Consider the following 16277-nt stretch of genomic DNA (forward strand, 5'->3'; position numbering starts at 1 on the left):
AATGGAGCTGGGGCCTCTACAGGAAGGTATATCTAGCTTGATGTCATACATCTTCTAGAGCAACATGAGCTGGCTTACTGTTCAGTGAATGCTAAAGAGACAGGAAGTCAGTTCTTGCCTATGCTTAGAAGAGGCAAATGCAAGTTAAGTTCTCAGCATGTCTGCTCACTTAACTAGCTGTAGGCAATGGCTACACTGATCATTTCTAAGTGCTAATTTAGCAAGAAAACAAGTAAGTTGTTTGCTGTTTTTTTGTATTTTTTTTAACACAATCTGTTTCTTTTTAGGTTTGCTTTGCTTTAATAAAAGAAAATATATTTTTTACTAAAGAAGCATTATTTCATTTCCCTTTAAATGCAGAAACACCCCTTTTTGAGACACTGTTTTTTTAGGTAAAAACTGCCTTTAGAGAATTACAGCAGGGGCTTAATAGTACTGCTAAAATTTCTTATAGAATCTCATAAGCCCCAGGCTGCTTTAGAGTATTGGGCCTATGTGATAATCAGATGGTCAAGTGAGCCATCAATCAAAAGAGAAGATTAAAATCTTTCCAATGATATTTCAAGTTACAGAGAAGCTGAATTAAAGGGATTTAAAAGTGCAAAAAATACTTTAATGTGTTAGAGCATTTTATTATTGCACTGTTGCTTGTATATAACTATGGGGTTGATCACAATCGATTGGCAATTTGCTCCCAAAATCTTTTTTTGCATTGCAGCCACATTGGTCAGTAAGTTCTCCAAGAGATCACAATGCAAAATGGATCCATGCGTTAAAAGCCTGCAGCTGCGAATTCCTTTTAAACTGAAAAGTTCCCAAAAGGGTATTTTCGTGTTAAGAACCTGTTATAAGGAAAGAAAGTGGGAAGTCACCAGAAACTGACATATACAAGAACCCTTTCACATCTCTTAAGATTACAGTAAAGAGGTTAAAAATAAACCCCTTTGTTCACTGTGCCAATGAAATGCTAATTTATATGTGTGAGATTATATTGTAATTATTATTAATATTATCAGCTATTTGTAGAGCAGCAATAGATTCTGTAGTGCTATTAACAAGGTATAATATGCAGGTAGCATTAATGGGAGACAAATGGGTAGAGGTCCCTGCTTTCATGAAGGTGATCTACAAAACAGCTGGACTAGTAGGTTTACAGGCTGAGGGGGTTCAGGAGAAAATAATAAAAGCAGGAGAGGAACAGAGGTAAGAGAATGTTAGTGTATATTGTATGCATCCATGAACAGTAGAGTCTTTGAGGAGTGCTTGAAACTATGAAAGCTAGGGGAGAGTCATGTGGTGCAAGGCAGAGAGTTCCACAAGATAGGAGCCAATCTGTAGAAGTCCTATAGATGGGAATGTGAAGAGGTAACAAGAGAGGAGGAGAACAAGAGGTTATGAGACAAGGGAAGGGGACGGGATGGAGAATATCTGGAGATGAGGTCTTGAGCTGAAAGAGAAGTGGTAATAGGAGGTGGGGGAGGAAGAGCTGAGGATGAGTGTGTAATTTTCAAGCTATGGTAGGAGGTGCAAAGTTGTCAAACCATGTAAGAGTGGATTTGTAGTAGGGTGACCATATTGCCGCTTTAAAAAGGGACACATATGAAAAATACATATGTCAGGGCTGTTTAAATATATGTTTTGTATAAGAACCCTGACATATGCATTTTTCATATGTGTTCCTTCTTAAAGCGGCAATATGGTCAGCCTAATTTGTAGTGACAGATAGATGGGTTAGCAAAGGAAAAGGAGGAGACGGAAGACAGCAGGGGTTTGAGAGTGTTTGGAAGATGTTACAGATCTAGTGACAATGCTTCTGTGAAATTTGGTGGTTGTAATCTGATTCCATCCTCACCACTGCTTAACCATGTGGATGCCATTTGTATCTTGGTATGTTGGGCAGCAAAATGGTCACGTTTACATTATTTACATTTATTGATTGTAAATGGTGTGATCTTAAAACAAGATGAAGGGGCATATTTATCAAGCTCCGTGTGGGATTAAAGACAAAGTTTCTGCCAGATATTTACCAGAGGATCTCAAGGCTTTGGTGTTTGTTTTAATCCTAATTGACATCAGACTCAGCGAGAGGCCCTCTTTTAAGGAGAGCTTGCAGAAGCGTCCTGTCCAGTTATATCCTACGTTTTCGAGTCATCAGGTAATGCTGAGCCGATGCAGTTAGGATTTACGCGTCTCTCTGCGGCGGAGAGGGCCTTTAGGAGGAGGGAGGGGCTGTGCCTCTATTGTGGGTTACAGGGCCACCTTTTAAAGTCTTGTCCTACACGGCTGGGAAACGTCCGCACCTAAGGTCCTGTCCGGGGCAGACCTTGGGTGGTTTATCCTTATTCCCGGAACCGCTAAAGGAGAAATCTTTGGTCATGGTTGTCCTTTCCTGGGTGGACTCCTCCATAGTCACCCAGGCTCTTGTTGACAACGGTGCTGCAGGCTATTTCATTGACGGTGCTTTTGTATCACAGCACTCCATTCCTGTATTGCCTCAGTCCGTTCTGCTTGCTATTAAGGCCATTGATGGCAGGCCTCTTCAGCCCGCACTCGTTACTCATGAAACAGCTCTGTTATCCATGGCTTTTGGGGCTCTCCATTTTGAAACTCTCCAGTTCCAGATGATAAACTCTCCACATTTTTCAGTTGTTCTTGGTTATCCCTGGCTCCAAAAGCACAATCCCAGTCTCGACTAGCATAGGTCCGAAATTTTGTCATGGTCTTCGCAATGTATTTCCACTTCTCTTCGGAAACCAGTCAAAGTCCTGTGCGCTTCTTTGGTATCTCAATTGCCAGAGGATTACCGAGAGTTCCTAGATGTTTTTGACAAGGTGCATGCCGGTTTGTTGCCTCCTCACACGATTGTGCCATAGACCTGCAACCAAGGTCCTCGGGGCCGGGTTAACCCTCTGTTGCGGAAAATTGTGCTATGAAGGAGTATGTTGTCGATGCTCTGTCGCAGGGAATCATCAACAAATCCTGCTCTCCTGCAGGGGCTGGCTTCTTTTTAGTGAACAAAAAGGGTGGCGAGTTAAGACCATGCATCGATTATAGGGGTCTTAATCGTCTTACCATTAAGAATGCTTACCCTTTTCCGCTCATTACGGAACTCTGCCTCAATGGAGCTACGGTCTTTTCTAAACTTGATTTGAGAGGAGCGTACAATCTCGTTAGGATTAAGGAGGGCCACTAATGGAAAACGGCATTTAACACCAGAAGCAGGCATTATGAATATCTTGTAATGCCCTTTGACCTATGTAATGCTCCTGCTGTTTTCCAGGAATTTATTAATGATATCCTTCGAGATATGTTGCAACAGTGTGTTGTGGTGTACACTCACCCACACTTGAGGCTCATCGTTCTGATGTCACACGGGTACTTCAGAGACTATGTTAGAATGGCCTGTTTTGTAAACTCGAGAAATGCGAGTCCCATCAGACTCAAGTAACCTTCGTAGGTTATGTAATCTCCGTTGCAGGGTTCTCCATGAATCCTGACAAGTTGTCTGCAGTTCTGCAGTGGCCTTGCTCAGTTGGTCTTCGGTCTATTTAACGTTTTTAGGGCTTCCCCAATTACTATAGAAAGTTTATTAAATACTTTTCTTCCTTGGTAAAAACTATGTGGCGATTGAGAGGGCGCTAAAAAGCTGGGTATACTTAACACACCTAATTATTAAGATTATATCAAAACAAAGAATAAATCAAATACATTAAATTTTAAAAATCTTTACTAGTGGGAATAATCCCTACTTATGCAATACATAAATTTAAAAAACAATACGTAAGAACATTAGCAGACACATAAAGTAAGTATTGGATACGATATATTTAACTATTACTTGGAGTACCACCCTGATAAAAATATTTATAATAAGCGCTTTTAAAAAATAGAATTGATCAATTACTATGTCCTTAAAATCAAATATTTTGTTCCTGAATATAATGGACAGTCTCTATGGTCCTTATATATTTGCAGCAGATGAAATCCCTTTTGTTTGTATGGTATATAACATACAAGACTTATCTCTGTGATTGAAATTAACGTGCTGGGTAAAAACGATAAAATGTTCCTTAATTAAGATACTTTGTATCTTTGCTGGTTATATATGTAACTTTAACTCACAGAAAGTTGCAGCGACTGTGTCCAAATGTCGCTGTAATGTATCTCAGAGTCTGTGGTCTTTAGTCAAAACACGCTCCTTGCGTGTGAGCCGCTTAGTGTGCTGCAGCTTCTATTCCTTGGTACAGGATTCACCACTCCCTCCGTGGGGAGGTGACCGGCAAAGGTACGTCGCTCCTTGTGTGTGAGTACCTGACAAGCTGTTATCTTTTGCTTCCAATGTTCCCAGCTCCCTGCTTTTGACAAACAGTCTGGATCTTTGTAAGTGCGATCACTGAGGTGAAAAAGGCACCCGCTCTTAGCGTTAATACGCGCGGGCAAATACTAGGTACCTAGTGGGTTTGGTTCTGGTAACAGGCAACTTCAACTTCTACGCGTTTCACCCATGTGTGTGGGCTTTATCAAGATATCAGTTGCTGCCAGAACTTGGATTTAAAAAGCCGTTACTTCCTTCTCATTGGTTGGTGTGTTTTCAGGTAATTGTTTCTTAAGGTGGATTTCTCAGGTGAATGATTCTTAAGGTGGAATCACATTAGTTATTATTTTGTTCCTTTGGGAATCTTAATCTCCCATGTTTTCCTGTTATGTTTCTTTGGCCATTACGAGATTATGGAATGATGTATTAACAATAATGTTCTTTTATATATAAAACAATAATGATGTGAATATAATTGGGATTATTACTGCCTCAGGGTGGTATTTCCAAAGGGTGGTATTCCATTGTTTAAAACGAAAACAAAAATATAAATGAGAATAAGTTAAAGTAAGGAAAAATATATATATATAATCACTATGATCTGGGTATCTTGCTAATATTATACTAAATTATATTTTTGTTACAACTATGATTGTTTATATTTTTCTTATGCTAGTAAAATGGGCTTTTTATTAATCCTTTGTTACTTGTGATGTATTCTCTTGAAATCGATCTGTTACTTAGTAAGGGGTAGTTACTGTTACACATGAATTGTGGGGTATGTATTCTAACTGGTTATACTACTAAAAAGGGGGATATATCTAACTCTGAATTTAACCCTCTAGGATAGAGGGTATCTAATTTATATATTAATTCAGATTCTTTTTTAAGGAGTTGAGCCTCAAAATCCCCTCCCCTCCAATTTCCTCTGACTATACAACATATGTAGAGCATGTAGATATAGTAATAAAAATAGCTCTATATATTTAGATGGAATAGGTGAAGATTTTGCTATAAAAGACATAATCAGATGTTCAACTAAGGGGGTTATATACCTCATCAAATGTTCTTGCAATTTAGTTTATATCGGAGAGACCACCCGAATGTTACGTGACAGGATCCGAGAACATTTATGTAACATTGATAAAGGCAATCTCGATACCCACTTATACAAGCATTTTAGGGAAATCCATAACAATAACCTACAACATTTTAAGTTCTGGGGGATCTGTATAGTCAGAGGAAATTGGAGGGGAGGGGATTTTGAGGCTCAACTCCTTAAAAAAGAATCTGAATTAATATATAAATTAGATACCCTCTATCCTAGAGGGTTAAATTCAGAGTTAGATATATCCCCCTTTTTAGTAGTATAACCAGTTAGAATACATACCCCACAATTCATGTGTAACAGTAACTACCCCTTACTAAGTAACAGATCGATTTCAAGAGAATACATCACAAGTAACAAAGGATTAATAAAAAGCCCATTTTACTAGCATAAGAAAAATATAAACAATCATAGTTGTAACAAAAATATAATTTAGTATAATATTAGCAAGATACCCAGATCATAGTGATTATATATATATATTTTTCCTTACTTTAACTTATTCTCATTTATATTTTTGTTTTCGTTTTAAACAATGGAATACCACCCTTTGGAAATACCACCCTGAGGCAGTAATAATCCCAATTATATTCACATCATTATTGTTTTATATATAAAAGAACATTATTGTTAATACATCATTCCATAATCTCGTAATGGCCAAAGAAACATAACAGGAAAACATGGGAGATTAAGATTCCCAAAGGAACAAAATAATAACTAATGTGATTCCACCTTAAGAATCATTCACCTGAGAAATCCACCTTAAGAAACAATTACCTGAAAACACACCAACCAATGAGAAGGAAGTAACGGCTTTTTAAATCCAAGTTCTGGCAGCAACTGATATCTTGATAAAGCCCACACACATGGGTGAAACGCGTAGAAGTTGAAGTTGCCTGTTACCAGAACCAAACCCACTAGGTACCTAGTATTTGCCCGCGCGTATTAACGCTAAGAGCGGGTGCCTTTTTCACCTCAGTGATCGCACTTACAAAGATCCAGACTGTTTGTCAAAAGCAGGGAGCTGGGAACATTGGAAGCAAAAGATAACAGCTTGTCAGGTACTCACACACAAGGAGCGACGTACCTTTGCCGGTCACCTCCCCACGGAGGGAGTGGTGAATCCTGTACCAAGGAATAGAAGCTGCAGCACACTAAGCGGCTCACACGCAAGGAGCGTGTTTTGACTAAAGACCACAGACTCTGAGATACATTACAGCGACATTTGGACACAGTCGCTGCAACTTTCTGTGAGTTAAAGTTACATATATAACCAGCAAAGATACAAAGTATCCTAATTAAGGAACATTTTATCGTTTTTACCCAGCACGTTAATTTCAATCACAGAGATAAGTCTTGTATGTTATATACCATACAAACAAAAGGGATTTCATCTGCTGCAAATATATAAGGACCATAGAGACTGTCCATTATATTCAGGAACAAAATATTTGATTTTAAGGACATAGTAATTGATCAATTCTATTTTTTAAAAGCGCTTATTATAAATATTTTTATCAGGGTGGTACTCCAAGTAATAGTTAAATATATCGTATCCAATACTTACTTTATGTGTCTGCTAATGTTCTTACGTATTGTTTTTTAAATTTATGTATTGCATAAGTAGGGATTATTCCCACTAGTAAAGATTTTTAAAATTTAATGTATTTGATTTATTCTTTGTTTTGATATAATCTTAATAATTAGGTGTGTTAAGTATACCCAGCTTTTTAGCGCCCTCTCAATCGCCACATTGTTTGTTCCATTTCTATCTTGAGGAGATAGTGGAGAGTGGCTTAGGTATCCTTTTTAGATTTTTAGCGCTGATAACTCCTGTGCTATTTGGTAAAAACTATCACAGACATAACCCGTAAAGAGAATGATCCACTTCATTGGTCACCTACTGCCATTAAGGCCTTTGAGAGTCTTAAGACTGCCTATGCTGCCACTCCAGTTGTGGCTCATCCTAACCCTATCCTGCCTTTTGTTCTTGAGGTCGATGCATCTGAGATTGGAGTAGGTGCCCTCTTGTCTCAACACCCTACACCTGACGGTTCCTTGCATCTGTGCGGTTCATTCTCTAAGAAATTGTCTCCAGCGGAGTGCAATTATGAAATTGGCGACAGGTAATTACTTACCATAATTTTGGCACTCAAGGAATGGAGGCACATTCTCGAGGGTACTAGTGTACCAATGCTCATTCTTACTGACCACAAGAATTTGACTTATCTATCTGAAGCAAAATGCCCCGACAGGCCAGATGGGAGCTATTTTTGTCTCAGTTTAATTATGTGCTTTCCTACCTGCCTGGTAGTAAGAATGTTAGGACTAATGCCCTCTCTCGACAATCTTCACCTCTGTCCAATGAGGAGTCTGTACCTACTCCAGTTATACCTCCTGACCATATTTTGGCCGACATACGTACTAATTTGACTTCTCCCTTGGGGGGAAGAGATCCTGGCTGCACAAACCAATGCACCTTCTGAGAAACCTAGTGGTAAGTGCTTTTTTTTTACCTGAGAATCTTCAAACTAAACTATTGCACACTTACCACTATCCTAAAGCCAGAGTTCACCCAGGCAAGAACCAAATGATTTGGTCTGGTACTCGACAATTCTGGTGGTCAGGTCTTCGTTCTGATGTTGCTGCATATGTTGCCTCCTGCTCAGTCTGTGCACAGAATAAGACTCCTCGACGTCTTCCTGTGGGTCTTCTCCAACCTATTGCTAATAGTGAGTGTCCTTGGACACATCTTTCCATGGACTTCATTGTCGACCTCCCCGTTTCCAATGGCAATACTGTTATCCTAATGGTGGTTGACCGTTTTTCTAAAGCATCACATTGCATTCCCTTGAAGTAGCTGCCTTTTGCTCAGGAGCTTGCTTCAATTTTTGCCCGGAAGGTCTTCGGTTTACATGGGTTACCCAAGGAGATAGTCTTGGACCGGGGTAGCCAGTTTGTCTCCAGATTTTGGTGCTCCTTTTGTGCTCAAATGGGGATCAAGCTTTCCTTCTCCTCGGCATATCACCCTCAATCCAGTGGGGCTGCGGAACGTTCTAATCAAGCTCTGGAACAGTTCCTCCATTGCTATGTCTCAGATCACCACAATAATTAATCTGAACTGTTACCTTGGTCAGAGTTCACTCATAATAGTGCTATTAATGCTTCCTCCCAGTTATCTCCATTCATGGCGAATTATGGGTTTCAACCGTTTTTGTTGCCCGATTCATTCATGTCTCAGGGTGTTCCGGCTTTGGAGAAGCATATCCGGCAACTCTGTTCCAGGTGCAGATTCAGGATTGTCTTCATCAGTCTATGCAGCGCCATAAATTCCACACTGATTGTAGGCGTCTGCCTTGCTACCAGGCTGATGAGAGGGTTTGGCTGTTCTCCCGCAACTTGAACCTTTGTGTGCCTTCCAATAAACTGGCTCTCTGTTATGCTGGTCCTTTTCAAATACTCCAACGGGTCAATCCTGTTGCCTACGCTCTTAAACTTCCTCCTGCAATGTGCATCTCCAATGTTTTTCATGTCTCCCTCTTGAAACCATTGGTTTGTAATCGGTTTACCACTGTGTTGCCTTGTCCCTGTCCTATCTCTGTTGACAACCATGAAAATATGAGGTCAGCAGCATTATTGACTCTCGTATGTCCAGGGGCCGCGTACAGTATTTGGTCCACTGGAGGAGTTACGTTCCGGAGAAGCGTTCATGGGTTCCCTCCTCTGATGTTCATGCTCCCACCCTCCTCCGTGCCTTTCATTCCCATTTCCCCAATAAGCCTTTTGTCCTCCCGCGGGGGAGGGTACTGTCAGGGTTTCAATCTGCTTTGTTTGCTATTTGTTGCTGGCTGCCATTTTACTCACCTCTCTCACTGAATCTGCTGCAGAGTGTGTAGCGCTGCTCACTCACCTACACGCCCTCTTATGGCCAAACTGGTGAAAATGATCAGTGTGAGACAGGTTGCAGTCCCAGTATTATGATATCAATTATTATTTAAAGGGCCTCTGTTCATTATGCTTTTGCCATTGCGTTTGCTCAGACTTCTTTGTGAGTTCCTGTGTTTCTGTTTTTACCTAGCTTGGCTGACATCCCTTCTGGTTCCTGATTCCTGGCTTGTTCCTGATTCTGCTGTTCTCTTTGTTCCTGACTTCAGCTCGTCTGACTACTCGCTTTGGCTCCTGACCCAGCTCGTCTGACTACCAGCTCTAGTTTTGACTCCTGGCTTGTCGTTTTGCTTTTTGACTCTCTATTATTTTTTGTTATTATTAATAAAGGTGTGATTATTTTTGCATTTCACATCTCTGTCTGATTCCTGGTACCCTGACAAGTTTAAAAGAAGTGTAAATCCTTTACAAAAGTTATTATAAGTGTTTTGCATAGAAACTTGTATCTGCCATTTTGTATACAGTTTACAACAAAATGGACCTGGACCTTTAACAAATAAAAAAGAATCCTTTTGGGGTGGCGGAGCCGGCAGAGGCCATGATGGCAGCATAACTCCGGAGCTCCACTGTAAGCACCTCTAAAGATCCATCCTGTGGTACCTACACCTGCCAATAATGGAAGATTCCCTACCCTAAGGCACCATCAATCCTGCAAGACACAGATATGCCAAACCTGTGACACATCTGGCACCAGCAGGAGCCGATAGCTAAGCCGGGACACAGAGGAGTGGTAACAGGCCCCATCTTGCCGACCGGCATAACCTGTGATATCGCCATGCATCTTCTGTTTGGGTCAGAGTACCCAGTGCCCAGCAGTTGAACACCAGTTAAGCCGGCTCACCCCAACACCATCAGGGATCGGCAACTAGAAGGAACAGTCACAACCAGACGCTGTGGCGCAGATCAACATACGACTCTCCCGGGCCATATCACTAGGCCACAACCACGACTAACATCGCGGCAGAACAGATCCACTACAAGAGGCAAGCAAGAGACCACCTTGGGACTTAATCGGCCACACAATAAAGCTGCAACTTCAATCCAGTGAGATTATCACCAACCCTCCCTCGTTTCAGCCTTTTTATTAATACATGGCTCTATTCAGACACCAATAGAGGAACCTACCTACCTCAACACCGTACTTCACCACTTCTCACTTTAAGAGATACTCATAAGTGTGCAAAGCTCACCTTAGTGGAGATTTCTAATTAGCCTCCTATACACTATAACGGTCAGAGCACAAAGTACAATAGTATGACGCTGGGTTGTTCTGGAAGCTTACATTAAGCAAACAGCAAATTCACATGGTACAAGCAATAAATCTGGTCGACTGTGCCTATACTAAATTGCTCTGCCTTACTATACCCACACCAAAGGGACCAAGCTCTAAACTGTCCTTATCAAGGGGATATATCTGCACTTAAATATAACCCCCAAGCTAAAATAACATATAGCTAAAACTAACTCACTATCGGCTAGATTACAAGTGTTGCGGTACAGCTTTTAACTCTGAAAAAATGGCCATTCCATGTCGGTATAGCTGTAATGCAAGCATTTTAGCCTGTAACGCAAAGTCCATTCCGCACTCAAAAAAATGACGTTTTTGTGTGGGATTTTCACAGCGTTGGTTTTGCAGGTTGTGTGGTCCGGCTAAAATGCTTGTGTTACAGCCTATACCGACACGATCCATACCACCATCTGAGACCAGTAGTTATGGATTTTGCAAAACAAAAATGTTTCACAAAACTCATAAGTAAAATGTTACAAAGTACACTAACACCCATAAACTACCTGTCATGATACAATCATGTGGAGTAGTTGATGCCTGGATTGGCTGCTCAACAGAGGTGGTATTGTCTCAGCCTGGAAGTGAACTGTTTGTTCTGTGTGTGTGGAATCTGTATTCAGAGAAGCTGTGGGCTGAGCCCCTTCCCCCCTCCTTAGCCTAGTGATGTGTGTAAAGGAATGCAGAACGCTCCTCCCCTTGGAGACTGATAGTGGTAGCTAAGACTTGTTTTTATTGGCCAGACTCGTTGCAAATTATAACCCGGGCGTTGTCTTTGACAAGACAAAGAGAATCAGATTCAAGTATGCAAGAGACAGACTTTTTAGGCAGAACTGCCTTGGGACCAAGAGACTAACATCAGATGGCAGCTCTCCACATACCTAAAGGAATTTGATAATAAGTAAGGTATTGTGTAATTCTTTTCAGGTCCAATTTTGTTTTTAAAGAACTGTAGCTTTGCGTTTGTATGTTTATTTTGAGTGTCTTTGTAATTTTGCACTGTGTAACTTGTGTTGATATTTTTGTTATTAAACACATAGAAAATCTAATTCTGTCTTTGGGCTCTAATATTTGAATTCACACTCCTGTTGAGACAAGGTTAAAGGCACGTTACCAAGGTGTTAAATAGTGTGAGTTTTTAGGGGTTCCCCAGAACTTCCCTTTAATTGAAAAGTTTTGGTGGTGGCAGCAGGGGAATTGTTAATTAGAGCAGTGTGGACAAGAATTGGGGGCTAATGAGGTGTCCCTTCTAAGGTCCTTTTGCAGAGTTGCAAGGATAAGGGAATCAGAGCTGTGTGCCATTAACCCCTTCATGCCCACACCCCTCTATTGTGACGCTGAGAAGGCTTGATTCGTCACACTACCTATTAAGCCTTAAACCGCCACCCACCCGCATTGCAAACACTATATTAAACCTATTAACCCCTAATCTGCCACCCACCCACATCGCGACTTTTAAATAAACCTATTAGCCCCTAATCTGCCGCCCACCCACATCGCCAACACTATTTAAAAATATTAACCTCTAAACCGCCGCTCGCCGACACTATAATAAAGTTATTAACCCCTAAACCTCCGGCCTCCCACATCTCCAACGCTATAATAAAGTATTAACCCCTAAACCTCCAGCCCCCCCACATAGTAACTACTAAACTAAACCTATTAACCTCTAGACCGCCGCCCCCCCCCCCACATTGCAAAACACTAAATTAAACTATGATTTGAACAGCCAAAAGGATTTCAGTAGCTCTCATTCTATTGGCTGATTTGAATTTGAAGAATCAAATCAGCCAATAGAAATGCAAGGTACACGATTTTGAAACGGATACCTTGCATTAAACTTCAGTGAACGGCGGTGACCGTATGAAGAGGACGCTCCGCACAGGATGGGATCCACTTCCAGGATAGCTTGGCTCCATGCTGCCAGGATGAAGATAGAAGACATCCCCGAGATGAATGTAGGTGTTGCCGCCTGGATGAAGACTTCTCGCTGCCTGGATGAAGATGGATGTCCGGACTTCAGGAACCGTGAGTAGATATTCTGGGGTTAGTGTTAGTTTTTTGTTTTTTTTTTAGATTAGGGATGGGCACTTGGAAATGAGCTGAATGCCATTTTAAGGGCAATGCCCATACAAATGCCCCTTTAGGGGCAATGGGTAGTTTAGGATTTTTTAGAGTTAGGTTTTTTTATTTAGGGGGTTGGTTGGGTGGGGGGGTGTTGCTGTTGGGGCCGCTTTGTATTTTTTAACAGGTAAAAGACCTTTTTACTTAGGGCAATGCCCTACAAAAGGCCCTTTTAAGGGCTATTGGTAGTTTATTATAGGTTAGGGGGTGTTTTTATTTTGGGGCTTTTTTATTTTTATAGGTCTATTAGAGTAGGTGTAATAGTTTTTTATTTTTTATTTAGTTTATTATTTTTTGTAAGCTTAGTGTTTTTTATTTTTCATAATTTAGTGTTTATTATTTTTTGTAATTTTAGATTTTTTAATTTTTTTTCATAGTGTTTTTTTTTTCAATTTTAATTTAAGTTTTTAATTGGTAGTATTTTTTTAATTTTATTAGAATAGTTATGTTAGGTTAATTTATAGTTTAATGTTAGGTTTATTTTATTTCAGTTTTTATTTGTTTTAAGATAGTTAATTTAAAGTTAGGGGTGTTAGGTTTTGGGGTTAATAGTTTAATTTAGTGTTTTGCAATGTGGGGGGGCTTGCGGTTTAGGGGTTAATAGGTTTATTTAGTAGCGGCGATGTGGGAGGCCGGAGGTTTAGGGTTTAATAGGTTTATTTAGTAGCGGCGATATGGGAGGCCGGAGGTTTAGGAGTTAATAGCTTTTATTAGTGTTGGCGATGTCGGGAGCAGCCGATTAGGGGTTAATAACTATATTTAGGTGTTGTGATGTCGGGGGCGGCGGATTAGGGGTTAATGACTATATTTAGGTGTCAGTGATGTCGGGGGCGGCGGATTAGGGGTGTTTAGACTAGGGGTTTATGTTAGGGTGTTTAAACGTAACGTTTTTCCCCATAGACATCAATAGGGTTGCGTTACAGAGATTTTTCATTCCGCACTTCAGGTGTTAGGTTTTTTTTTTCTAACACTCTCTCACCATTGATGTCTATAGGAGAAAGCGTGCACGCACGTCAAATCGGCCTTTGGCTTTTGTGTGGTATGGAGCTTAATGCCACCATATCACACGCACATGGAGGCTTTTCAGTAACTCGTAAAGGCAGTTCTATGGAGAGTGAAATATTGCAACTCTTTTGGCGTTAGTTTCGCACCCTGTTTAGCGCAAAACTCATAATCTAGGTGAATGGCAGCAAAGATGCCATCGAAGTCAGAGAGACTGGCAAAACAAACAGCTACTAAATCTCATACTATGCCTACATAAAATGCCTTGCAAAAGTATTCACCCCCTTGACTTTTTACCTATTTTGTTACATTACAGCCTTAAATTCAATGTTTTATTAATCTGAATTTTATGTGATGGATCAGAACACAATAGTCTAAGTTGGTGAAGTGAAATGAGAAAAGTATATACATAAAACTATTTTTTAGAAATAGAAAACAGAAAATTGGCATGTGCGTATGTATTCACCCCCTTTTGTTATGAAGCCCATAAAAAGCTCTGGTGCAACTAATTACCTTCAGAAGTCACATAATTAGTGAAACGATGTCCACCTGTGTGCAATCTAAGTGTCACATGATCTGTCATTACATATACACACCTTTTTTGAAAGGCCCCAGAGGCTTCAACACCTAAGCAAGAGGCACCACTAACCAAACACTGCCATGAAGAACTCTCCAAACAAGTAAGGGATAGTGTTGTTGAGAAGTACAAGTCAGGGTTAGGTTATAAAAAAATATCCAAATCTTTTATGATCCCCAGGAGCACCATCAAATCTATCATAACCAAATGGAAAGAACATGGCACAACAGCAAACCTGCCAAGAGACGGCTGCCCACCAAAACTCATGGACCGGGCAAGGAGGGCATTAATCAGAGAGGCAGCACAGAGACCTAGGGTAACCCTGGAGGAGCTGCAGAGTTCCACAGCAGAGACTGGAGTATCTGTACATAGGACGACAATAAGCCGTACGCTCCATAGAGTTGGGCTTTATGACAGAGTGGCCAGAAGAAAGCCATTACTTTCAGCAAAAGAAAAAATGGCAAGTTTTGAGTTTGAGAAAAGGCATGTGGGAGACTCCAAAAATGTATGGAGGAAAGTGCTCTGGTCTGATGAGACTAAAATTTAACTTTTCGGCCATCAAAGACGCTATGCCTGGCGCAAACCCAACACATCAAATCACCCAAAGAACACCATCCCCACAGTGAAACATGGTGGTGGCAGCAACATGCTGTGGGATGTTTTTCAGCAGCCGGGACTGGGAAACTGGTCAGAGTTGAGGGAAAGATGGATGGTGTTAAATACAGGGATATTCTTGAGCAAAACCTGTACCACTCTGTGCGTGATTTGAGGCTAGGACGGAGGTTCACCTTCCAGAAGGACAATGACTCCAAACACACTGCTAAAGCAACACTTGAGTGGTTTAAGGGGAAACATGTAAATGTGTTGGAATGGCCTAGTCAAAGCCCAGACCTCAATCCAATAGAAAATCTGTGGTCAGACTTAAAGATTGCTGTTCACAAGCGCAAACCATCCAACTTGAAGGAGCTGGAGCAGTTTTGCAAGGAGGAATGGGCAAAAATCCCAGTGGTAAGATGTGGCAAGCTCATAGTGACTTATTCAAAGCGACTTGGAGGTGTGATTGCCGCAAAAGGTGGCTCTACAAAGTATTGACTTTAGGGGGATGAATAGTTATGCACATTGACTTTTCCTGTTATTTTGTCCTATTTGTTGTTTGCTTCACAATAAAAAAAAAAAAAATCTTCAAAGTTGTGGGCATGTTCTGTAAATTAAATGATGCAAATCCTCAAACAATCCATGTTAATTCCAGGTTGTGAGGCAACAAAAGACAAAAAATGCCAAGGGGGTGAATACTTTTGAAAGGCATTGTACTTTACTTCTGCTGACTACTCACCAACATCTACTAACCCCAACAACAAGGGCAAACTCTCGTTGAAACCCCAAGTCCAAGATTCTATACCAACGAATCCTAAAAAATATACCACCCAGATCCCTACTGCTCTGCTGTCTCATTTTGCTTCAAAACAAGAAATTACAGACATCTTTAAGACTTGCTTAAGAGAAGAACAAACCAAACTGTGACAAGACCTTCATACCCTTGGATCAAGAGTAGAAATGCTAGAAGTAGACAGTAAGGAGATGAGAGAAGATATTCTAAGAATAGATGAAAATTCATCTTCACAACAAGAAGCAATTGATTATCTTTATACAAAGTCGATGATTTAGAGAACAGAAGCAGAAGGATAAATCTACGACTCCATACTACCATACTACCATGGGATTACCCTGAGTATCTCACTATTCTAAAAGAATCCTCGTACTGCTGACATCCTATGGGTCAAAACACATAGGGCCCTGTGCCCTAGACCTCCAGACACAGCACCTCCTAGGGATATCATCATAAGGTTCAAAAATTTCCTGGAAAAATAAATGCTACTTAATCAGTCCAGACGTTAATCCATAAGATTCAGGGCAATGT

General features: G+C 40.6%; 1 protein-coding gene across 1 annotated transcript in view; it reads left to right on the forward strand.

Annotated features, from left to right (window-relative positions):
* The window catches only part of MATN3 (matrilin 3), a 70488-nt gene that overhangs the window by 42304 nt on the left and 11907 nt on the right, over positions 1–16277 (forward strand). The window lies entirely within an intron of this gene.

The sequence above is a fragment of the Bombina bombina genome, chromosome 4, assembly GCF_027579735.1.
Source record: "Bombina bombina isolate aBomBom1 chromosome 4, aBomBom1.pri, whole genome shotgun sequence".
Taxonomy (NCBI): Eukaryota; Metazoa; Chordata; class Amphibia; order Anura; family Bombinatoridae; genus Bombina; species Bombina bombina.